This window comes from Cryptomeria japonica, chromosome 10 (genome assembly GCF_030272615.1).
Source record: "Cryptomeria japonica chromosome 10, Sugi_1.0, whole genome shotgun sequence".
NCBI classification, from domain to species: Eukaryota; Viridiplantae; Streptophyta; class Pinopsida; order Cupressales; family Cupressaceae; genus Cryptomeria; species Cryptomeria japonica.
In genome coordinates this window covers 509,168,384-509,195,229 of record NC_081414.1, presented here as the reverse complement: position 1 = coordinate 509,195,229, position 26,846 = coordinate 509,168,384, and the positions used below count along the sequence as shown (strand labels likewise).

At 36.4% G+C, this 26,846-nt stretch overlaps 1 non-coding gene across 6 annotated transcripts; it reads left to right on the top strand.

The window, feature by feature from the left end:
• On the top strand, positions 1 to 26,615 carry LOC131079880 (uncharacterized). 6 transcript variants are annotated; one of them, XR_009359165.1, is made up of 6 exons: positions 1 to 175; positions 265 to 543; positions 750 to 924; positions 24,308 to 24,349; positions 25,888 to 25,996; positions 26,138 to 26,613. It is a non-coding gene; the product is annotated as an uncharacterized LOC131079880 (transcript). The 6 variants fall into 6 exon arrangements; XR_009359164.1 differs by having other exon boundaries at positions 25,888 to 26,615; XR_009114057.2 differs by lacking the exons at positions 25,888 to 25,996; positions 26,138 to 26,613 and adding an exon at positions 25,088 to 25,416.
• Positions 26,616 to 26,846: the final 231 nt, after the last annotated feature.

The window sequence follows — 26,846 nt, the reverse complement described above, 5'->3', positions numbered from 1 at the left end:
AAGCCAAAGAAAAAAGATACATGCATTTTACAATTCACGTGTGGGAAGTAAATTTGGCATCTTTTAATGGTTATTTAATTTTTTATTAGCGATCAACTGAAAGCTAGGGTTTTTGTTCTCCAAGCTCTGCCATTATTTCTTATTAGCAACACTGAAGCATGGCCAAACGATTTGAGTAAGTCTTTGTTCTAGCATTTCTCTTTTTGTTCTGGTCCTTAATAAATTTATTTATAAATATATTCATGTGTTCCCAAATCTATACAGAACCATGCGCAGGCTCCACCAAGTATTCTGCCAATCCTAAACTTTCACCAGTCTTGTTTATCACGACCTTTCCTCTAGTGTGAATACAAAAATGCTCACAAGCCCGACAAAAAGAAGAAATAGTTGGAATTGAGGGGGTCCGAAAGGGAGGATTTGACAAAGAAAGACATAAAGGACTTTTTTTGGGGAACCATAAGCAGGGGGATGAGAAGTAGTTGATCCCTCCCCTCTATTCGTTTTTGGAGCCGATACAAGCCCACTGGAAATGTGTCTGGAGATGTAAGTGTTTGGGCCTCATTCTTGTTATAAATTTTTCTTTGCTGCAATAAATGAAAAATTCCTCATTCTTTGTTATTGTTTAGAATCATTCTTTTTTCAACATTGAATTGTAGTGAAGATAGATATATCACCTGAATGCTCTATTGAGATTCTAGTGACTTGTAAATTTTAGTCTTTTTAATTTTCCTAAATGATTGAATTAAAAGTTACAGACACTACAATGAAAGAATGGAGTGACCAAGTTATATTTGCTGCAAATTTAAAGCCTTTAGACATGATGCATGACAGAACATAGATCCAGGTCTCCCTGCCCTTGATATACATTGTACTTGTCATCTTGCCAGTGCAGTTTCTTCTGGGAGCATCCTTTCTCAAAGAGAGGTGAATTACTTGACCATCTTTGAAAACATAATAGTTGTTTCTGACCTTTTGTCTTACACATCTTTTGTCTAGTCTATAGGCTATGATTTGTGATAACCTATTAAATGAAAATGGTAAAGACAATATCAGGTATATAAAATTGAACATTGAATAGTATGACGGTTACAACTATGATATATTGTTTATTGATATTTCACAACCATTCGAATACCAAATTTAATTTTTTTATTGATTAAGAATCATAAGTTGCATAATTTTTCTGGTTCAGGTATGTGTCAGATTGCTTAATAATTTTGGGGGCTCTAGGAGTCAGTCAGTTTGCCAGGAATCTTTTCTGTATTTGTGGACTTATTGATGTCAAAAGGCTTGAAAATATTGGGGCTAGTAAACTTCCCCTTCAATTCTGTGCTATGTAGTCATCCTGTCATTGATGATGCATTGTGCATCGACTGTTAATGTCTTTCCTTTTCAAGCTCCTATCACCATTTTAGGCAGGGATCGTTTGAATTTATGATTGTTTGGTGTTGATTCCCATCACCTCAATCCATTCACAACTTGGTTTCACTCCCCCATCTGCTGTATAGTGGTAGTCATGCTTTTTGTGTTGCACTAGAAATTTGTCGATACGCATATAATACAGTGTTCACCCCTATGAGCAATGGGTGACCCCAAAAATAGTAATAATTGGGGGTTTGTTGTTTGCATGAAAGCACTCTCCACAAAAAGGCATGCGATGCTCACATTGGTACCTTCGGGGCCCTAGACCCGCCTTCTAATGGTGAGTAACACACCCAACCCACCAACTCCTCATTGTAGATTCCTTGGCAGCCCAAATCTTATGAAAGCCTTACTATTACTTAAGGAGATGAGAAAGTCGGTGTGGTTAATCTACTTGGCTCAACAACATCAATTCATGTTGAAAGACAATTTTATTGAATGGCTTATGTTCCATAGAAAAATATGCAACAATGTTTCAATGAGACTAGCAAGTTTTACTAAACTAAGCTATTGCCCACCTTCAACTTTTGTATCTGTTCAAGCAACAAGAAAAGTTTAGAATGCTTCAGGATCCTTTATAACCTTTCACAAAGAATTTGAACAAAGGAGAAATCATGAAATAAAGATAAATTCAAGAAACAATCACCTAAATTTCTGCATAGATGTACAACTACAAGGCTATACTCAAATTCTTGAGATTGAACATAACATAAAAAGTCAAAACAAAAAAAATTGTTTGAAATCTAAAAGGAGTTGATGTCTCCAATTTAAATGTGAACGATAATAGAATTCAATTGTTGAAAAATGAAGACATGTTAGGCACTTTTCATATCGAGGGAATGAGTATACCTTTCTTAATTGAAAGGAAAATAGTGCTTCTAAACACAACCAACACTATCATTATAAAAATAAATATTATAATATACAAAATTGGCTGAAAGTCTATTATCCCTGGTGAATTATGGACTAATAGATAATTTCTTAATTCCTCCTACTTGTTAAACTTAAGATGTACTTGATATCACTTAGCAAGGGTTCCAACAAAATCAAAATCAATAATACTTGGAGTCCATTTGGCTCACCTCTTTTTGATAACATTGTATAGTCTACCAAAACTATGATTTTGTAGTCAACTTATTGAGTCTCATTATGATTCTCAATACTTCATCTTGTTTTACTACATCTTAATATCACTTAGCAAGGGTTCCAGCAAGATCAAAATCAACAATACTTGGAGTCCATTTGGCTCACCTCTTTTTGATAGCATTGTATAGTCTACCAAAACTATGATTTTGTAGTCAACTTATTGAGTCTCATTATGATTCACAATACTTCAGCTAGTTTTACTAAACTCTCTTACTTTTAAAGTTTGTGATCATGAGTTCACCATGTGAATTGACCAAAACTATGACACTTAAACAAAAGAACCTTATGCTCATTATTTGATGGTTTTATTTTCTTTTAATTCTCCTATGCTATTCGAAGTTGCCAACAAGGTTCCAACTATGATCTAGCCAAGTTCCAAGCCTATTAGAATAAGTGGGTTAAAAAATTATGGATTTTCAACTTCAAAATTATGGGTCTTGATGTTGTAGTGGACGTAGCATGTTATATTTTAACAATATTGCCTTAATCATAATCATTTGTATCGTCCTAGTTTGAATCTACATTTCTGAAGAAGATTTAAGTGGTTTTCAAGTGTTTTTATTTGCAAAAGAAAGGGTCTTTCTACTGATCAGATTTTTAGGTTACCTTACACAATCAACTTAAAAAGAGCGCCAAGAAATTTATTTGAATTGTTTTCTTCTCTACTTCATTTTGGAGAAAGTGCCAAAAAACAACGGAGCAAATTTGGTTTGGGAAAATCTCAATGATTGGTCCCATTGCAAAAATTGAAAAATGTCAAACCAGCACAAATGTCTCATTGTATATTCAATCCCTAAAATTGGTGAAAGAAGCTTTGTTCGGACACATTCCAAAAATTATGAACAAATCCCTCACAAATATGTCAAAACATGCATAAATGTCATAGACTCTTCATGTTGGTCACGTTCCAAAGATTGGGCACAAATCATTGGCAAAGATGTCAAAATATGCATAAATATAAAATTTATGTGTGTACCCCGAAGGCCAAGTCAATACAAACTTAGTATGCATTGACTGCAGATGCTAAATAAGAAAAGCTAAGAACTGAGGTTGGACAGTAATTTATGGTTCTAATTATTGAAAACTATGAAGGCTCTACTAGAGTTTTCCCTCCCAAAGTCTCCACCCGTACCACTCATACCTAGCCCAATTCTCAAGATTAGCTAGCCATGGAAAGTAGTAGATAAATAAAAAAGTCAACTTACAAACAATCCAACCAAACAACTAAGTAGATAAGTGGAAGGGGTAACTCAAGATCCAAGATAATTAATTGGGAAAGTCAATAGATTTTTTTAACTCATCCTAATGATGCATCATGAAGTCCTATCTGAAATGTCAATGATGAAAATTGTGTATCCTGTTTTCTAAAAATTGTTGAACTTGTCCCCATCCCATTTTTCCTGGTAACTATGGTATTTGAAGAGAAATCTTGAATGTGCCTCAAGTCTTTGAAGAAAATGACAATTTTGAATTTTCAACAGTTTTTAAAATTGGTGTACTCATCCCAATCCCATTTTCTTGTGAAACTATGGTATTTGGAGAGTAGTCTTGAGCATGCCTCATGTCTTTGGAAAAAAACAAACAAAGAAACACTTCACTTAAAGACATGAAATTTCCACAAGTATAATGTTAGCTTACAGACTTCTGTAGACTATATGATCATTATCTTCATCAATGTTTTGGATCCCACTCCATGATCCATCATTAGGATGAGTAAGCAAGATAAGAGAATTGAGAGATGAGAAGCAAATCAGATGGCTAAATAGATAGGGGGAAGGGGTGACTCAAGAATCAAGACTATTAATTGGGAAGGTCAACTATATTTTAAGAACAATTTTATTTTATTGACCTTCCCAATAAATTGTCTTAGTTCTTGAGTCACCCCTTCCAGCTATCTATTTAACTATCCGGTCAGCTATTCATTCTATTGATCGATTATGGAGTGTGATCCAAAATGGCAATGAAGAAAAATGATCACATAGTCTAATCTAAAAATCTACAAGCTATAATACTGCACTTCTAATTATTGGAAAGTTGGAAATCTTAACAAAAACTAATGATCCTTTGATATGAGCAGGCTAGAAAGTGATTACTGGACTTACGAAAACAAAATAAGGGAAAATAGCATCTATATTTGTGATATTAGGAGAATTATCTTATATAGAAAAAAAAATCACGTGCCAAGAAAACCTCATAAACCCATTTCTGTAAAGTTCTTCCAGCCTTTGAACTTGCAAGAATTCAGATATGAGATTAGAATATATCTTTTGCCTACAAAATTTTCTCAAAGTCTCTCTTATGTAGAAAATCAACCCTTTACAAAGATATAGAATTGTGACCACTTTTGAGATATTAGCCCTTCAACATGCACCCTTGTAGTAATAAATTGATCAAAACATGGGGAGCTTAAGTCCATATGCTCTTATACTATGTGAGATTTAGAAACAACCACATAATCTAATAATTAAGTAACTCCATAAGTATAAGAACACTAAAATGTGGCAATGTCAAGATACACAAAAGAGGAATATCAATATTTAATAAAATGATACAAAATAAATCAAGTGATGTGATTGAAAAGGGTAGGCATTGTCTTTATTTAAATGCTTCTCAACAAGTTACAACAGGGCAGGCCGGTCCATTAAAGCACAAATCTAAAGTCGATAATAAGTGCAATTTGTACATGCTTGGCATACTTACATATGCAAGTTACACCTAAAGCTACACACAACCTAATGATAAATTACAAGCATTGGTTAGTCAAAGGGAACCAACAAGATAGGCTTTCCACACTACTGACAAACCATATTGTTATAGGTTATTTTCTCTCTTGGCTTCATAATTATTGAATATTATTTGGATCTTGACTCTATCTACTTGTTGTTGGGGTAATTTATGTGTCTGATTACTTGATAACTTTTGAGGGCTTTATCTTTCATGTTAAGATGCTTCTTCCCTCAGTGTGTTAATGTCTCTTTCTCATTAAAAACTTTAATAGTAGTAAAGTGTCCTTTTTGTGTAAATTTTTACATATTCAAGCTTCAAATAGTGATGGATGAAATATGTGATGCATGCAAGTTTCAATGTCATTAAGTGTATGATGTGCGAGATGTTGCACTATGAGATCAATTGAGACATAAAAGTAACTTTACAGATAGAGAAGTGTTTCACTATAAGACTGTGATTTTATTTGCATACAGATGCAAAAAATGATACTTCCTTTAAATTAATGAAAGGTTCTTGGTACGTGGGTTGTAAGCAACAATTTTACATCTCATCATTAGCATCCAGATCACATTAGTGCCCTTTGACAATAAATCTTCTAGATGTACATTTGTAATACTATTGTGAAGAGTCAAGATGATGTAAGCCTCTTTGATTACCAATACAAACTTGTTACCACCACATCATCCATTGTGCTTTGGGCTGCATTGTGGGATAATAATTGTTCTGTGTTAGTTGTTTAGACTCGTAAAATTCCCATGGATATTCTGATAATTTAGGTGAAGAAGGTATGTCATCGAGTTGTAGCAGATCAAAATTCTTCATCTTTGGAGAATCACTCATTTGGTGAATATTGAACATTCATGAACATATTTCTCCCATCGATAAATTATTGTGAAGCTTATGGTGTATCTCACGACTTGTGATGTGACTTTCAAAGGATATTGTTGTGGGTAATTTTTTTTGCTTGTTGAACACTTACATGGTCTAAAAAAATATGGATTTACCACTAGATTTGAAAGCATAAAAAATAGATAGCTAAACAAGAAAACAAGTTTAATGTTTTAGTTAGTTGGTAACTTGGTATTATCTGCTGAAAACTAGTTGCCAACAAAAAATGAATTTTGAGTTGAAATTTCAAACTTAGTTATTCTCTACGTGTAGCAGTTATTTGGTGCAGATTTCTACTTATTTATTTTATTACTTTCCTTAACCCATTCCCTATAATTATCTTATTCTCAACTGTTTTGTCCTTTAATTTTGTAGCTTCGAGAATCTTAATGATTGTTATCTTAAATGTTTGATTGGTCAAACACTTGCATATTTTCATTTATTAATAATTAAAACAACATATATCAATAATATAATCCATGGTTGGCCCGTGCAGAAGTAGCCATGTGCTGCAATTTAGATATGTTATATAAACAATAACAAAGGTGTTCTTTTTTCTAGCACTGTTACTGTCATTTGGTGGAGATGTGTTGGGGACACATGTATTTCAGAGAGTGTTGGCATCTATGCAGAGCATGATGACATGATGATATTGTATGTTGTCATTGATGTCAATATGTTGAAGTATGAACCGATATGTTGTAGTAAGAGAACTGGCAAGAGAATCGGTATAATGATGTAAACCGGTATTTGTGAAAAAGTGAAGTGGTATGTTTGTTCAAGGTGAACCGATATGTTGGAATAAGAACCGGTAAATGGAAGGTTAGTAGTAGGGTTTCATTTGGCATGACTACCGGTTGGTAGTCTCAGCTTCAAGGTTTCCGGTTGATGCATTCCAAGCTTGTGTGATTCAACCGATGACATCTTGTGATGAGTTAGCATTGTATGAAGACGAGATAAGTGTTGCCACTTTAGCCTTTTGCGCGTGAAGGATTTCCTTGAGGATCTTGCATGGAGTTTGATCCTATCTACCTCGAGAATGTGCGAAGTCTCTGTAAACGGTGGAGAGTGCGTGATGAGTTATCAGCTTCTTGAAGCGGCAAAGAATGAACGTTGGAGAACGTCTTGAGATCTGTTCAAGACTATTGTATTCAATGCAGTGTGATTAACGGTCAGGATTGAACCGACTGGATTGTAAAACCTAAATGTTTAGGGTTTAGGGTTTATGCTACTAACCTATCTGTTCCTATAAGGTCGATGATGTTTTCCATGTTGAATTTGTTGGCAAATGGTATGTGTGTATCCCAGTAAGTGATACTTGATTCTTGCCAGACCGGAGAAGTGTGTTGATACTTGCAGAGTGTGATTGCAGAAGAAAAGGAGCTAAATTGGATCTGCCTTGGCATTGAGTGTTGTTATCAGATCAGTGTAGTACCTGTTGACTTCTAACCATTTCAGCAGTTGGAAAATCCCTTAACCGGGTAGCTTTAATAGGATTTTGTGTAAATCCTTTAACAAGGTGACTCAATTCAATGAATTCTTCAAATCCTCTTGTGAGGTAACCTTTAATAGGGTTCCAACCTTTAACTGGGTATTTAGCCATCCCTTAACCGGGTGATCCCTAGCAAGATCAGTTCCAAGCAGAACCTATTGTAAAAGTCTCTAACCAGACTAGGCTCCTAACAGAGCGGACTTCAAAAGAGTTCAAGAACAACTTGTGGGTATTCATCCCCACCGTGGTTTTTCCCAGTTGGATTTCCACGTGAAAAATCAGTGTGTCATGTGTGATGCCTTTCATGTGATGGTTTAGTGTTTTATGTCAAACTGGTAAAATATGTTGAACTAGCAGTCATTATATTTCTGATGATAGATTACTTGTTTATGCATAAGGGTGAAGTGGAAATCAGGTATTAGATTGTATGGAAAGCTAAGGGTTACCGGTTTATGTCTTTGACATTCTTGCTGTGTTTTACCGGTAGTAATCTGGTATAGACTGGTGTTAGTGCTTGTCAGTCAAAGTGCAGTGTTTGCAGTCAAACTTGTTCAAGAAAAGTGTTTTTGCCTGTACTGATTCACCCCCCCCTCTCAGTACCGGTTTGGTACTAACTGTTCATCATTTATTCATCAATTGGTATCAAAGCATCCTCCAGGTCCTCTGTGTTGTATGCTTAACCGCTTGAGGAAAAGATCCTACTCTAATGATGAAGAGGGAAGGTCCAAAGTTAAAGACAACTTTAAAATATGGATCACCGATGATCAAAAGAGAGAGATTCAAGAGAACCGGCAAGTCATGGAAGCCCTAATCAGTAGTCTATCCGACATTGAGTTTATTGATGTTCAGGATAAAGACAATCCCAAAGAAGTATGGGATGCTCTTGAGAATATCTATGGCGGTGATGAGCATGTGAGACAAGCTAAGGAAGAGAGCCTTAGGGGAAAGTTTGAAGACATGCAGATGGTTGAAGGAGAAACCATTCAACAATATGGAACAAGAATCAAAATTGTTGTTGGAGACATCAAGAGTGCAGGCGGTATAATAGATGATTCCACTGTTGTTAGCAAAGTCTTGAGATCCTTATTATCAGTCTATGCAATAAGGGTTGCTGCTATTCAGGAGCTGAGGTCTATAAACAAGACAAAGGTATCCCTAGACTCCATCATTGCTAAGTTGACAACTTATGAGCTAAATAATTATGATGGCAGTATTTAGAAGACTGAATCAACCTTTAGAGCATTTGTTGCACCATCTAGAAAGGGCAAAGAAGCTAGTACCAGTTGTGAACCAAGACAAAGCAGAGAAATGGATGATGAGGAGATCCTGATGGAATTTGAAGCTCTTCTTGCCAAGAGACTTCATAAGGGAACCGGTAAATACAAAGGTAAACTCCCTTTGAAATGCTTTTCTTGCAATAGGATAGGACACATTGCTGTAAACTGTCCTAATGGTGATAACAAGGACAAACCAAAGAGGTTCAAGAAGTTCAAAGGAGGAAACAAGAGAAACTGTTTTGTAGCAGTTGATGAAGGTGTCACTGATGAGGAATCAGAAGATGAAGATAGTGAAGACATTGTGTTTGTAGCAGTTAAGGAAGATGTGTCAGACAAGAAGGCTCTTGTCTCCCACTTTGATAATTCCAATGAGTGGATTATTGACAGTGGCTGCTCTCACCATATGACTGGTGACCAGAGTAAGTTTCTATCTCTGGAAGAGTATGATGGTGGTGTGGTTCATTTTGGTAATGATGCACCATGTATGGTAAAAGGCAGAGGGTCCATCTCTCTGAATGGAAAAAGCAGTGCTGACAATGTGTATTGGGTAGAAGGTCTCAGACACAACCTTTTGAGTGTTGCCCAACTGAATGATAATGGACTCACTCTAAAATTCAGAGATGGAGTGTGTAAAATAAAAGTTAAGAGTGGTGAACTAATGGCCACCGGTATCCAGACCAAAGGTAACCTATTTCAACTGAATGCAAATATCAGTACATGTCTAATGGCTAAGTTTGATGATAGCTGGATATGGCATAGGAGACTCTGTCATGTAAACTTTGATAATATTGTGAAGGCCAGTAAGATCAAGGCAGTTAGAAGATTGCCTTTGCTGAGAAAACCAGAAAATCTTTTGTGCAGAGAGTGTCAAATGGGGAAAATGTCTTCCTCAACCTTCAAAGGTAAATCTTTCACTGCAGACAATTTACTTGATCTTGTGCATACTGATTTGTGTGGTCCTATGAAAACTAGGAGTGTGCAGGGAGATAGGTATTTTATGATTCTTACTGATGATTGCTCAAGAATGATGTGGGTCACATTCTTGAAGGACAAGTTTGAAGCCTTTGGAAAGTTCAAAGCCTTCAGAGCACTGGTTGAAAAAGAAAGCGGTAAGAGGATCAAGTGCCTAAGAACTGATCAAGGAGGAGAATTCACTTCCGGTGAATTCAACAAGTACTGTGAAGAGAACAACATCAAGAGGTGCCTGTCTGCCCCCCGGACTCCACAACAGAATGGCCTAGCAGAGAGAAATAACCGAACTATAGTTGAAGTAGCCAGAACTATGCTAATCCAAGGAAAAGTTGCTCACACTTTTTGGAGAGAAGCGGTGAGCACTGCAGTCTACACAATGAACCGGGTACTCATCAAGAAAGGTAAGGATAAAACACCTTATGAGTAGTGGACTGGTAAGACACCAGTGGTAAGCTACTTTAGAGTGTTTGGTAGCAAATGTTATATCAAGAGGAGTGAACATCAGAGCAAGTTTGATGCTAAATGTGATGAGGGAATATTCCTAGGGTATTCCACAAAGAGCAAAGCTGTCAAATGTTTCAACAATAGGACTCAGAGAATTGTTGAAAGCATCAATGTTAGAGTTGATGAAACCTTTGAGAAACCTGAGGAAACCGACAGTGAGCAAGTAGGAGAATTCACTTCCGGTGAATTCAACAAGTACTGTGAAGAGAACAACATCAAGAGGTGCTTGTTTGCCCCCCGGACTCCACAACAGAATGGCCTAGCAGGATCAAGTGCCTAAGAACTGATCAAGGAGGAAAATTCACTTCCGGTGAATTCAACAAGTACTGTGAAGAGAACAACATCAAGAGGTGCCTGTCTGCCCCCCGGACTCCACAACAGAATGGCCTAGCAGAGAGAAATAACCGAACTATAGTTGAAGTAGCCAGAACTATGCTAATCCAAAGAAAAGTTGCTCACACTTTTTGGAAAGAAGCGGTGAGCACTGCAGTCTACACAATGAACCGGGTACTCATCAAGAAAGGTAAGGATAAAACACCTTATGAGTATTGGACCGGTAAGACACCAGTGGTAAGCTACTTTAGAGTGTTTGGTAGCAAATGTTATATCAAGAGGAGTGAACATCAGAGCAAGTTTGATGCTAAATGTGATGAGGGAATATTCCTAGGGTATTCCACAAAGAGCAAAGCTGTCAAATGTTTCAACAATAGGACTCAGAGAATTGTTGAAAGCATCAATGTTAGAGTTGATGAAACTTTTGAGAAACCTGAGGAAACCGACAGTGAGCAAGTAGGAGATGAACCGGTAGTAACCTTCTAGGAACCGGTTGCAAAATAGCCTAGCACTAGTAACAGTGCTCCTACATTGGTAGATGCTGATGCTGATAAAGAAGAAAAGCAAGAGGAAACAACTAAGATAATTCCTAGGTATGTAAAGCTGAATCATGATCCAAAGCAGATCATAGGAGACAAGGATGCAAGAATTCTTACAAGAAGAAAGGTCAGAGAAAACTCTTGCATGATCTCTGAATTTGAGCCTAAAACATTCAAAGAGGCACATAAAGATGACTGGATCAAGGCAATGGAAGAGGAACTTGACCAGATATAAAAGAATGGTACATGGTCTTTGGTACCCAGACCTGAGCATAAAAATGTCATAGGCACCAAATGGGTTTTCAGAAATAAGCTGAATGAAGATGGCACAGTGGTAAGAAACAAAGCCAGACTGGTGTTCAAAGGATATGCTCAAGAAGAAGGAGAAGAGTATGGAGAAACCTTTGCTCCAGTAGCCAGATTGGAAGGAGTTTGTATGCTTCTTGCATATGCAGCCTTCAAGGGATTTAAAGTATATCAAATGGATGTAAAATCTACATTCGTGAATGGAATACTAGAAGAGGAGGTGTATATAGAGCAATCAGATGGGTTTGCCCTATCAGAAGATAGTGACATGGTGTGTAGGCTACATAAAGCCTTGTATGGACTAAAGCAGACACCTAGAGCATTGTATGAACGCTTGCACTCCCATCTTGTGAAGATTGGATTTGAGAGAACAAGTGAAGATAGCAATATCTATCTGAAGTCAGAAGGAGATCATATTCTAATCTGTGAGGTATTTGTTGATGACATAATTTTTGGAGGAGATGACAAGATGAATCATGATTTTGCAGATGAGATGAAAAAGGAATTTGAGATGTCACTTATAGGGGAGATTAAGTTTTTCATTAGACTACAGATTCAACAAATGAAAGATATAATCTTTATCACTCAGTCCACGTATGTCAAAGAGGTGTTGAAGACCTTTGGCATGGAAGACAGTAAACCGGTTGGTACACCGATGGTGACCGGTTGTAAATTATCAAAAGAGGATGACTCAGTGTTGGTAAATGAGAAAGAATACCGATCAATGATTGGTAAATTACACTATGTAGTACAAGCAGACCAGACATTGCACATGCAGTGGGCATTACTGCACGGTTCCAGAAAGCCCAAGAGAATCCCACTTGGTAGCAGTCAAGCATATTCTTAGATATTTGAAGGGAACTATTGACTATGGATTATGGTATCCATACAGTAATGATTTCAACCTGAAAGTGTTTACAGATGTCGATTGGGCTGGTAATGTGGACGATCGGAAGAGCACAACTAGTGGTGCATTCTTTCTTGGTGGTAGACTAGTCTCATGGATGAGTAAGAAGCAGAGTTGTATCTCTCAGTCTACAGCAGAAGCAGAGTATGTTGCAGCATTTATGAACTGCACCCAGACAATTTGGATAAAGCATGTATTAAATGGCTTCAAAGTTCCTGTATCTGAACCGGTAAGTATATTTTGTGACAACACAAGTGCAATTAACATCTCCAAGAATCTGGTTTTACATGCTAGAACCAAGCACTTCGAGCTCAAGTATCATTTCTTGAGGGAGAAGGTTCAGAACAAAGAGGTTTTTCTGGAACATGTTTCCAGTAAGGAGTAGTTAGTAGACATATTCACCAAGCCTCTACCGAAGGCTACCTTTACCTATTTGAGAGGTGAATTAGGGGTGCTGCCCCTTCAAGAGGTGAACTAAAGGTGTGTGCTCCACATTAGTCAGGTCTTACATTGATATATCTTTTTCAGGATTGGTGTGTTGAAGGATGCTACTCCTTAGGGGGAGCAACATAGTGGAACATAGATGTGTATGCCTCCACTTTGGCATTGTTGTCAAAGGGGGAGAAGATGTGAAGCAGAGAAGATATCTGCAGTATTGGGGAGAAGATGTGAAGCAGAACCATAAAGATATCTTTGTATATTGCCATCAATGCCAAAGGGGTGGATTGTTGGCATATGTCCATAGCATGATGACATGATGATATTGTATGTTGTCATTGATGTCAATATGCTGAAGTATGAACCGATATGTTGTAGTAAGCGAATTGGCAAGAGAACCGGTATAATGATGTAAACCGGTATTTGTGAAAAAGTGAAGCAGTATGTTTGTTCAAGGTGAACCGGTATGTTGGAATAAGAACCGGTAAATGAAAGTTTAGTATTGGGGTTTCATTAGGCATGACTACCGGTTGGTAGTCTCAGCTTCAGGGTTTTCGATTGATGCATTCCAAGCTTGTGCGATTCAATCGATGACATCTTGTGATAAGTTAGCATTATATGAAGACCAGATAAGTGTTGCCACGTCAGCCTTGTGCTCGTGAAGGATTTCATTGAGGATCTTGCATGGAGTTTGATCCTATCTACCTCGGGAATGTGCGAAGTCTCTGTAAACGGTGGAGAGCGCGTGATGAGTTATCAGCTTCCTGAAGCGGCAAAGAATGAATATTGGAGAACGTCTTGAGATCTGTTCAAGACTGTTGTATTCGATGCAGTGTGATTAACGGTCAGGATTGAAATGACTGGATTGTAAAACCTAAATGTTTAGGGTTTAGGGTTTATGCTACTGACCTATCTGTTCCTATAAGGTCGATGATGTTTTTCATGTTGAATTTGTTGGCAAATGGTATGTATGTATCCCAGTGAGTGATACTTGATTCTTGCCAGACCAGAGAAGTGTGTTGATACCTGCAAAGTGTGATTGCAGAAGAAAAGGAGCTAAATTGGATCTGCCTTGGCATTGAGTGTTGTTATCAGATCAGTGTATTACCTGTTGACTTCTAACCATTTCAGCAGATGGAAAATCCCTTAATCGGGTAGCTTTAACAGGCTTTTGTGTAAATCCTTTAACAGGGTGACTCAATTCAATGAGTTCTTTAAATCCTCTTGCGAGGTAACCTTTAACAGGGTTCTAGCCTTTAACCGGGTATTTAACCATCCCTTAACCGGGTGATCCCTAGCAGAACCTATTGTAAAAGTCTCTAACCGGACTAGGCTCCTAACAGAGCGGACTTCAAAAGAGTTCAAGAACAACTTGTGGGTATTCATCCCACCGTGGTTTTTCCCAGTTGGGTTTCCATATGAAAAATCAATGTGTCATGTGTGATGCCTTTCATGTGATGGTTTAGTGTTTTATGTCAAACTGGTAAAATATGTTGAACTAGCAGTCATTATATTTCTGATGATAGATTACTTGTTTATGCATAAGGGTGAAGTGGAAATGAGGTATTAGATTGTATGAAAAGCTAAGGGTTACCGGTTTATGTCTTTGACATTCTTGCTGTGTTTTACCGGTAGTAATTTGGTATAGACCGGTGTTAGTTCTTGCCAGTCAAAGTGCAGTGTTTACAGTCAAACTAGTTCAGGAAAAGTGTTTTTCCTTGTACTGATTCACCCCCCCCTCTCAGTACTAGTTTGGTACTAACTGTTCATCATTTATTCATTAGAGAGGACTATGCTCAATGATGATAAAAGGTTTTACCCTCCAGGATGTTTGTACCATATAACTTACAAATTACCGTGTCGCTAGTTTGTCTTTTGTTCCCATGTCCCAAACCACATAAACAAATTGTTTAATTACTAGTATTGTTTGGTGTTTGTAAATGTAATTCTGTGGAAGCAATATGGTTAAAGTCTAGAATTTCCTTTAAGCAAACAGAGAAGCTATAGTTAACTACAAAACTGGGAGTGTATATGGTTTCATATATGTTTGGTTCTCAAGTTGATATAATCATAGTAAGGCTATGCAAGACATATTATCCTATAAACAAAATGATGATACTAGATTGAATTTAGCATACTCAAAACATACCATGTTGGGATCTCTGATTGCAGATTAAAATGACAATCTAATGCCTTTTTAATTTGATATCTTATTGGTGTAACTAACCATAATATCTTAAGTTGCCTTTTTTACCCATTAAAGAGATTTACTTGATTCTTCAAAACCAAACCAAAATAATTTCAATTATAAATAGTAAATACAACACGAGCAATTAGTAGAATATGGGTTTCAAAGATGTCATATTAAGTTTATCTTAAACTTTATTATAGAGTTATAAGATTAGATAGTTATCTAAACCCATTTAACTATTGTAAGTACAAAGCATTAGTTTGTTGACGAACATATGCAAACATGAAAAATGATTGTTTATTATGCATCAGCACAAACAATGACCAATGTCAACATGAGGAGGACCCATTAGCCTGAACTTTGAAGAAAAATAAATGTATCAATGTCCTTCTCACTGATGCGGGATCATAAGAAACTTATGCCACAAGCTTGTGAATGATTTGTGTTCATGAGCTACGTGCTTCTCTATTTTTGCTCCTAGTTTTTTATAGTGAAGGGTAGGAGCAATATAAATATTACTAGTGATGTTTAGAAGTTAACCATCAAATTGAGGAATAATTCAAGAGGAATATTTGTTGTTATCCCCTCAAAATTGTTGTTCTTCATATGTATACTTGAAATTATTCATTGCAATAATGTTGGATGGCCCTCCTTTATAAGTTATAACTAATTAGAACTTTGAACTTTCACATCCATATAGTTGATCTGTCATTCTCAACTTTATCATACCATTCCTACATAAGCTACTGACATGACTTAGAACTTTGAGTCATCCAATGTAAGTAGTTGGCCAAGATCCTCTCACCGGGCTCTAATAGTCTTATATTTCAGTTAGGCTGCGACAGGTCTGTACCTGGCCCATTTCTCTAATAAATGCTCTGATAATTTTATCAATTGTTAAATATATATGCTCTAGCCCATTTCTCTCATATATATGCTCTGGTATCTTCTATATCTACCATACAGTCAGTCTCGAATGGCAAATCTCTACAAGTGACAAAGAAGATGACTCAACATGTAAACAACGAGAAACTGAGGATGTTCTAATCACCACTTGTGCCATTAAAAGATCTCAAGATTTAAATTTATAAAGAATTTTTTGGAATATATTACAGGTGCGAGTGCCTTCAAGAAGTACTTGAGAAACTCAGAAGCTCCAGATCAGTGACTGACAATTGTAACCAATTATAATTTGTGTATCATTTTGCTATAAAATCAGTTTGACACATTTTCATAATGGTTTCTCTTTTTGGTTGGGCAGATGGTACCTTTTGTATCCATCATACAGACAACCTTGACTGGCAAATCTCTTCAAATGACAAAGAAAATGGCTCAACATGTAAACTCCATCATATACTTGTAGAAAAAATCTATTTCAAATGAGAATATTGTCTTGAGCCTAGAAATCACCAATTGTAATTTGTGAATCATTTTGCTCTAAAATCAATTTGACACATTTTCATATTAGTTTCTTTTCTTATTATTTGGGCAGATGGTATCTTTTCTGTCATACAGTCAGCCTTGATTGGCAAATCTCTTCAAGTGACAAATAGTGAATATCTTCAAGTGAAGAATTTTAGATTTATGAGCACTTTAGAATATAATGAGTTATTAGCATATTAGAATCAACCAAGAGAGCTTCATCATATAGCATATTAGAATCAACCAAGAGAGCTTCATCATATACTTATATTGTTGGAATCCAATAACACTAAGGGGGGGGGGGGGTGGGGGGGCGCGGTGAATCGGTGTTATACGAGAGAGTTCAATTTTAGCTTTATTAAAACATGCATACACCAACCGGTATACCGATACATATAGAATTGAAAGAAGTAAAGAAATCAATAAGCCAAACACAAAAATGAGAACCATAACACACAGAATTATACGTGGAAAACCTCAAAGAGGAAAAACCACGATGGGATTTGTGACCCATAATTTCAATCCACTGGCCATATGAAGAGATATTACAAAATATAAGGGGCTTGCACTTGCAGGAAGGCTTACAGCCTAGAGCACACTGCTCAATCACAAAAGGAGCCTCACTGACTACATATAAATCCAAACTACAATTCGGAGAAGTGTGTGAATTGCTAAGATAGCATCTTCTATGCCAGAATATAGTTTCAGTTAAGCTTTGTCTGTTCTGGTCTGAAACCCTAAACCCTTAGCTAGAATAACCCTTACAAAAATATCCTCACATACATAATCTCTTTGATATATTTTGCATCACATCCACATATCCGTCACCATGTTGATTACCATGATTATATCAAAATGATCTAATCCAACTGACCTATATACCCTATACAACTTATCATGCCTTATGTCGGCTTACAAAGATAATTACAATATCAATATACATGTCGGCTAGATAACATAAATATGTAAATATCAAAAACAATTGTCGATGCCTAATCAAAGAGATGTCGACCTCCAATACCAATAACCATATTCTAAACCATGTCGGCCTGCATTGTCGGTAACCAAAGAAATCCTTCTATCCTATCGGTGTCGGTGCCGATGTAGTATCTGTGAAGTGTTTGTCGGTACACAACTAAACCAAAACATGAAGTCAGAACAAGATACCATGTTGCCATCATTGACAACATAGTGAAACCAACCAATTGAGCGTCAAATGCCAACAATATCCCCCTTTGGCATTGATGACAACACTCATGTGAAAAATGGTCAAGGTTTCATCTGTCGGTTTCATCCTCCCTGCTCCCCCTGAGCTGAATATTCAAAAATACTCCATACTCCCATATCTCCATATCTCCCCCTAATGTATACAACTCCTCTTTTTATTTTTCAAATCTATATCACTCCCCCTTTGACATCAATGCCATCAAAAATTCTAAAAAGAATGTCAAAGATCAAAAAAATTGTATAATGAATATCCCAAAAATATCTTATCGGAGCTTAACAAATTTGAAAATTTCCGGATAAACCTTCTCCAATAGCTCAAGATAAGTATCCCAACCAGATTTGAAAGTGCCATAATTAGACACAAGTCCATTTAGTATATGTGCAAATGACTCTTTCTCACTTATCTCTGTCGGTGTGGGCTTTCCAACCATATCCATACATTCCTTCTTATGTACACTGAGTAAATCCAAACGGGGACTCACCAAGCCTCTCAGACTTTTGGCTCTTCTTATGATTTTGTCTTTTTCCTTCTCAAGAACAGAAATTTGGGCTTCCAAAATCAAAATCTGACCATCAAAGGATGTAGTCAATGAAGTCAATCCATCAAAAGAATTAGCTATACTTGCAATTTTCTCCTGAAATTCCTTTATCTTCTTATCCACATTAACTGTAAGTATATTTGTGTTACAACATACCCTGTATATATTTGTACATTGTTTTAAAGAATTATCTATCAGTTTCAGCTTTTCATCAATCTTCTTCTTCTCAAATTCAATCACCTGATCAAATGCAGCTCGTTTAGCTTGTGTGAACCTCTCTAGTGCTTTCCTATTTGAAATCTGTTGCGAGGATTGAAAATCCTTTGAAATGTGCTCAGTAATTGTCTTAAGCTTCCTGGATGGGCTCTCTTCCCTGTCAATCTTGCACTCTAGGACTAGTCTGTGTAAAACAATGATAGACTGATCATTAATCCCTTTATCCGTAGATCCCTCCTTTATTAATTTCTGTGCAACCATCATCATGAGTTCAGTAGGACTCATCTCAGTTATTTTTCTTTACAACCTGCGAGGTGTCAATTGACAACAATGATGGACCTACTACCGGCTCCCTGCCAGATTCCCCTTTCTTCTCCTCTGATGATTTATCCTTTATAGCTTCCTCACTTGCACTGATGGCTTCACCACTTGGTGCAGTCTTTGTAACTGTCGGTTCCCCTGTAGGAATTGTAACCTCAACCTGTACATTTGTATCTGGAGGTCTGTTATCCTCAACATTAGTATCATGTGCATTATCAACCTTTTCACTCTCGGTATTTGCCGGTATCTCAACATTTGTCTGTACACTTGTATCTACCGGGGGCTTAATTTCCACTATCTTAATGTTTTTTGAAAATTGAGGGTGAAGTACCCATAATACCCTTTCCTTTTCCTTCAACCAGAGCATCTGCAGTGTCTATCTTTGATTCCGGTGAAGTAAATAAACCTCGGTTCTCTCCTAAGAACTTAACCCATGCCTGGTGGGTCTCCTTTATTATCTCATTTACCCTTCCTAGCATCAGACTGGTTATTCTATGTTTGTTGTTAAAGACTTTTCTATCTGCCACCTCAAGTGTCCTATCCATTTCTTCTGGAGTAATAGAAATACAAATAGATAACAATTCTTGAATTTTTATGTGTTTGTCTTCTTGCATTGCTGACAGTCTCCTAACATCTAACATATCATACAATTCTGCCTGTATTCGATCTTCAATTTCTATGAAGGTTTTCTTATAAATATCCAAATATAATAATACTACTTCCTCTACCTCTCTTTGTTCATCATCCTCTAAATGTTCATAGTAAAACTGTAAATTCCTTTAACATGCCATCCTTAGTTATTTCATCAACTAATTCTACACAAGTTTTTGGTGGAATGATAGTTACATTACCAGATTGAATAGCCGCATCAATGTCATTCTTCTTCTTCCTTCTTGCAGTACCGGATGGAGCTGAAGGTGTTGCTTTTGGTGCTTGCTTTTGTGTCAGTATCTTGAATGTAACTTTCCTAACCGGTTTCTTTTTAGCCTCTACTTTTGTTTCCTTTTTCTTCTTCCTTACAACCCATTTGAATGCCAGGGGTGTGTCATCCTCAGATTCAGACTCAACTGTGATAGTCTCAACGAACACTTCTGGTTATTTCCTCTTCCTGCCTTTCTCCGGGACAACATCAATTAATGCTTTAATGTCTTGTGAAACCTTCTCAACAAACTTACTTGCCTTTCCTTCCTGCTTCTCTCTCTTCTTCTGGTTGAACTATATTTCAACCTCTTGTGTTTTCTATTTTGCAGTTGCATAGGGCTTCTCTACCTCATCAACAGGTGCACCAATCAACATTTTTGCATAAGCATAAAGGATCTGTGCATCAAATTCATAGCCCATTTCCTCAATCCAAATCTTCTGGGGCTTAATCGCTTCCATAAGTGTTTCATCTTTCTTCACCATGAAGCGTATGTTAGTTGAATATTTCTCAACAATATGCTTAGGAACCCTTTCCCTAGATTTCATAGACTTCTGGAATCCCTTAAAATATCCCCATACTTTATCATCTCTTTGACTGCCTAAAGTAGCAATTGAATGTTTTAATTGTCTCCCTACGAGGATATCAAATGCCCATTGCCTCTTCCCAAAACCGGGAGTGTCGTTCATGAAAAATAACATCAAGCAGACAATTAAGTTTCCATACCGGAAAGTCTCTTTCTTTTCACCTTTAATCTTTCCTAGGTTTATTATTATGTCATCTAACATCCAACCGCATAGATCCAATTTCTCATTTTCTCTCATCATTTTGTAAGCTACGAAAATGTAGGAGCTAGAAACAAAATTCATCCGGTTTGACTGAGTTACCTTATAACCGATGATCATGCTACCGAATCTAATGTCTGTGTCGGTAATAGTGCTGATTCTCATAGATATTCTGTCAGATGTCGCGCCGGTGATTTTGTTGACATAATCATTCAAAACCTTCTTGTCTGGACATTGCCCAACCAGTGGTAAACCAGTGATTGACCTAATGGCTTCCTTGATGATCTCGTAAGGTCTATGCAACTAGATAAACTCCCCATGTACTCTGCTCAAAACATACCTAATGATTTCATCTTTAAATTCCAGAATGTCCAGAATGTCGGTAAACCCTAAGTCTTCAATGTACTTGTATGCCGGTTTGACCTTTCCAGAATCTCCCATAAGCTCGCTCATGTACATGCTCTTTATATCAAATGTCCCCAAATCCTCAATGTGATAATGTATGTATGCCCTAACATCTTCAACATAAACAACTCCCTTCAGAACCCGGTAAAATGCTCCAACCAAATCTTCCAGGGTAGCCACATGCGGATACCGCTTAAAAATTGGCCCGGGGTTGTCCTTGACCTCTACTACTGTTGGATTTGCAACAAAGATAGGAATATATGATGATCTTGCTTCCATGATTAAATAAAAATACCTCATGATCACTTTTGGTGAAACCCTTAATAAATTCTTCCAGTCGTCGATGAAATCGCTCAAGAAGATATCTAATCGCACTGAATAGCCTTTCATCTCTCAAAATTGCTCTTAATCACTCTGAATTGCTCTAGATGCAAGGTGATAAAAAATGAAGTGAATTTAACCTTTTATCCTTCAAGAAAAACCCTAATCTTTCATTGACATCAATGACTGTCGGTGAAAGATACCAGATCTCGAATAGAACATATCCATGCTGGATAAGCATCTCCAATGTCTGGAACATCTTCCAGAACCTCTTCCCGGGGCATATGAAGTATCTTCATGAATGTTTCCTACCCCTAAGGCATCTTCCTTAGTTACCGGATGAGCTACTTGCCGGTGTAGGAGCAACCTCCTCTGTCAGATAAGTAACCGGTGCATTTCCATCTGTTGATTATTCTTCGGTCTTCCTGACCCATCTCAGAGTATGATCTTGTCGTATTTCATTTACCTTCTCTTTCCCTTTCTCATTTGATCCTCCATTACTAATTGGTGGATTTTTGCTTCTACAAAATTTAGCAATATGTCCAGCCTCATTACATGCATAACATGTAACATTGTTCCTTTGAATTGCTTTGCTAAAACCGGTATAATTGCTTGACCTACACTAATTAGCCATATGTCCAAATTTTCCACATGCATAGCATTTAACATTAATTCTGCAATCTTCTATCTTATGACCATACATATTACATTTAGAACATTGACCAGGAGTAGAAACAGGGTTCTAATTTGCTCTGTTTCTACATTGCCTAGACATGTGACCAAATCTATTGCAAACAAAACATCTACCATTAAATTTATAAGCATTAAATTGCCTTACCGGTGCCTTATGGTTTTGATCTTCAATAGCAGTACCAGAACTCCGTCCTTGCTCAAATCCAAGTCCACTCGAATCTCCAATCTACCTTTGTCTCTTCAATAACTCATCTAGTTGTGCTGAACTAATCTTGAATTTTTCTTTGTACTCACTTGCAATAGATAGATCTTCTCTCAGAATTATCATTTGTCTCTCAAGCTCTTGTTCATTACTCTGGGATTGTACTAAATCAGTTCTCAACATATCATTCTCAAGAACCAACCTACCACATTCTTCAAATTTGTTCTTCAGAGATACAACAAGATTTTCTTCCTTTTTCTTTTGGTCCTCAATCTCTTTAGACATTCTCATAGTTATATCTTGCATTTCATTTCTCATAACCATGTTCTCCTGACTCAATTTCTGACATTGTTCCTTAAGTGCATCTTTCTCTTCATCATCCTGATTTTGCAAAAGTTCCTTCCTCCTAGCTTGAACAGATGATAGCCTCTCCTGTAGGACAAGAATGAATTCTTTAGTAAAATTCAATTCATCTTGTAGCTTTAAGTTCTTCAATCTTTCAACATCATAGTCTTCAAGTGCCATCTCAAGTTGCTTCTCCAAGCCCATGTCCATGGATTCCGGATTCAGGATCCTCCTCTAGCTGTTAAACTTCCTCTGAGGTACAAATATCTAATACCAATTGTTGGAATCTAATAACACTGAGAGGAGGGGGGGGGGGGGGGGGGAATCAGTGTTATACCAGAGAGTTCAATTTTAGCCTTATTAAAACATGCATAAACCAACTGGTATACCGATACACATAGAATTGAAAGTAGAGCAATCAATAAGCCAATCACAAAAATGAGAACCATAACACACAAAATTATACGTGAAAAACCTCAAAGAGGAAAAACCACATTGGGATTTGTGACCCACAATATCAATCCACTGGCCATGTGAAGAGATATTACAAAATATAAGGGGCCAACACTTGCAGGAAGGTTTACAACCTAGAGCACATTGCTCAATCACAAAAGGAGCCTCACTGAATACATATAAATCCAGACTACAATCCGGAGAAGTTTGTGAACTACTAAGATAGCATCTTTTATGCCAGAATATAGTTCCGGTTAAGCTCTGTCTGTTTCGGTCTGAAACCCTAAACCCTTTGTCGAAATATCCTCACATGTATAATCTCTTTGATATATTTTGCATCACATCCACATATCCATCACCATGTCGATTACGATGATTATATCAAAATGATCTAATCCAACCGACCTATATACCCTATACAACTTATCATGCCTTATGTTGGCTTACAAAGATAATTACAATATCAATATACATATCGGCTAGATAACATAAATGTATGAATATAAAAAACAATTGCCGATTGCGGATCAAAGAGATGTCGGCCTCCAATACCGATAACCATATTCTAAACCATGTCGGACTGCATTGTCGGTAACCAAAGAAATCCGTCTACCTTGTCGATGTTGGTGCCAGTACCGGTGTAGTGTCTGTGAAGTGCCTGTCGGTACACAAATGAATTAAATATGAATCTGGAACAAGATACCATGTTGCCATCAATGACAACATAATGAAACCAATTGAGTGTCAAATGCCAACATATATAAAAAGCAATTGTCAAATGTCTAAAGATTTTTGTTGAGAAGATTTGAGAAAATTGTAATTTGTGAATCATTTTGCTATAAAATCAATTGGACACATTTTTATATTGGTTTTTTTTCTTGTTGTCTCAGCAATTTTTTGGAATGTCTTAACCAGTGCAAAAATTTTCATTGATTTCAAATTGGTATTCTCTATGTATATTGGGGAAACATCATTTACACAATAAGCATGTAGGAGCATTATCTCATTTTGCAGCTCTTCAATCACATTTGTTGCATCTGACTGCAAAATATCCTACAAGTCTTAAGTGTCATTGCCCTAGCCTTTGTAAACAACATGTCTTATTTACTTTTGTGATTATGTATTCTCACCATCCATATCATCCATGTGAGGGTTAATGGTATGCACAACTCTAATAATTTCATGAAGCTCATGGAAAATAACATTTACTATCTATTATTAATCTTGCAAAATTTAGGTTGATTTTTTTAAAAATTGTTGCAGTTGACACCAAAATATGTACGTGTTAATTTCTAAGATTACACGTTTATTTTTCAGGTAAAAGGTGAATCTGTTGTGAGTCGTGTCATCAAAGAGTGGGTAAGCTATAATTCTCTCTTTTCTAAAACTTAAAATGTCTTATAATATCTCATCATTTAGTAAGCTTATGAAAAAATGACAAGCTTGTGTTTGATTTTCATACCTTTTTCACCAGCACCCCTATATAAAAAGAGTCTCAAAATCAATGTCATTTTAATGATGGGTTCCATATGCTTATCTGATACATATAGGTCCAATAGTTTTTGATTTATAGGCGTGTCACATATATACAACCAGAATATTTGGCAGCATGCCTTTATCTTATGTAAGATTTTTTGAAGTGGTTTATTGTAATCCATTGTCCTTATACAAAACATACATTTTATAGTCAACATATTGGATTTAACATTGCAAACTATTCTAGAATCAACCTGTACACCACATATACAATAGTAAAACATAGAAAAGAACATGTCTCCTTGTTCCCCTAGTGACATCTATATGGTCATATTAGTCATTATATTTATATACTCCTGTCAGATAACATTGCATAAATATTCGTTTAAAATCTATACAGTATGATGATGGCCTTGTTGGGTGCAAATGACAAGTCATCTTTGATTCTCAATGCTCTATTCAATGTTGTATCTTGCAAAGATGTCCCAAATATAATCCAAATCCTCTGCCCATTTTGCATTCAGAGAGGTCAAATCATATTCAAACGTTGTATCAGTCAAGATGTAATTTTTAATTTGTGTTGTTTTGTTTAAATGACTACCCTGTAGCTTGTATTGGCAGGCCTTTTCAGTAGATATAAGAAGCTAATCGGTAGTCTCTTATGGCATCATTCCTATTTGGACCTTGAGGACTTGAAAGTAGTCATAAACTAGGATGGCTTGAAACTATATTGAAGTATCTTAGTTAGCCAACTCTAGCTGATAACAGATATGTTTTTCTATACAAAGCCAAACTGAACAAGGCTCATACATCTAAATTAGTACAAATATAACTGTTGTTGAAAAACATTGGAATAGGCAGAAGGATACTTGGTACTCTATGGTTGTGTTGTAATTGATTAAGTGTTAATATTAATTTAGATTGACAAGTTCTTTCTGAACTCCTTACAACACTTCTTATTTTTAAAGTTCTGATTATTTTCCATAAACCACCTTATGACACAACATACCTAAATGAATCCAATAATGGACAATTGTATTAGAATTGCTATTTAAGATTTTGAGCACTCATATTCAAGTGTTGGAGTTGTACAGGTTGCCAAACATACTAGGAAGATTATTTAAGCTTATACTCTCTTCCATGTTCAAGTGTTACAGCTATAAAAATTGTCATTAGTGTTCAGAAGGTTATCAAAGTTTTAGACCACATGATAGTGGCAAAAAATGACTCTTTTCATTGTCCCTTTTAGTAACAACGCATGATTACATTTTCTTGTAACTATGAATGGTTGAGAAATGGATTTTTCATGTTGTCTAGAATTGGGGCATTTCTTCCATTTTTGTGGCCCTTGGTTGTTGTTGGTGTAGTGCAAACTCATGCTCTCTCATGCAGTCTCATGGTGCATATTAGTCTCTTTGCAGGTTGCAACACTCAAAGGATGTCTTTAATCTTTTTCTCTGGATAGTATTTCAATTGTTTCTTCAGCCCTTGGCCATTAGGTCCAAATTGCTTCATCTGGAAGTTGATTAGGTATAATTTGATGTAGGTGGATATATCAGTTGCATTGCAATGTAATTTTGATATATGTCTGTAGTCTTGTTATGTGCACTTGTATCTATGACCGATCGTACTCATTGAAATGATTTTGGCAATCTATTATCAATTCAAAAGGGACATGCATGAACTACCCAAGGAAGCAGAACATATTGATGAGATCAGAGTCAATTTTTTAAAGATTATTGGGTTACATAGCAGAAGGGTTTTACAATACATACTGAAGAGAAGATGATAACAACATACTGGTATTATGGTTAGTGAAAGAATTTGTAAGAAAGAGAATGGGCCGAGAGAAGTGAAATTGCACCACATTATTATCCATTCAAGATCAAAAGTGGAATAATTTCCAATCTATATCAGCATTACGATGAAAATTGAGATCCAACACAATAGAATGATAGCTATTGTGTTCATAGAAGTATAATGGTTAATGCATAAGAAAGATTGGAAATTATTCAAGTAGCTAAAGGGGCATAGCTATATTAGAATGATTATGCTAGAGCTGAGTTGTAGAGCTTCTTATTTGTTAGGAACTTTTATGTGTATTGTTTCTTCCCAAAAAGTGATAGAATGTGGAAATTTTTTACATGCAATCCTATCTTTTCAAAACCAGCTGTTTGCAACTACCTTATTGGCGGACATTCTAACATGACTATCATGACTAAATAAATGACAAGATTACAACAATCAATGACTAAATTAATGATTAAACATATAACTAAATCAGTGACTAAATATATTACTAAATTAGTGACTAAATATATGACTAAATTAGTGACTAGATATATGACTAAATCAATGACCAAATCGATGACCAATTCAA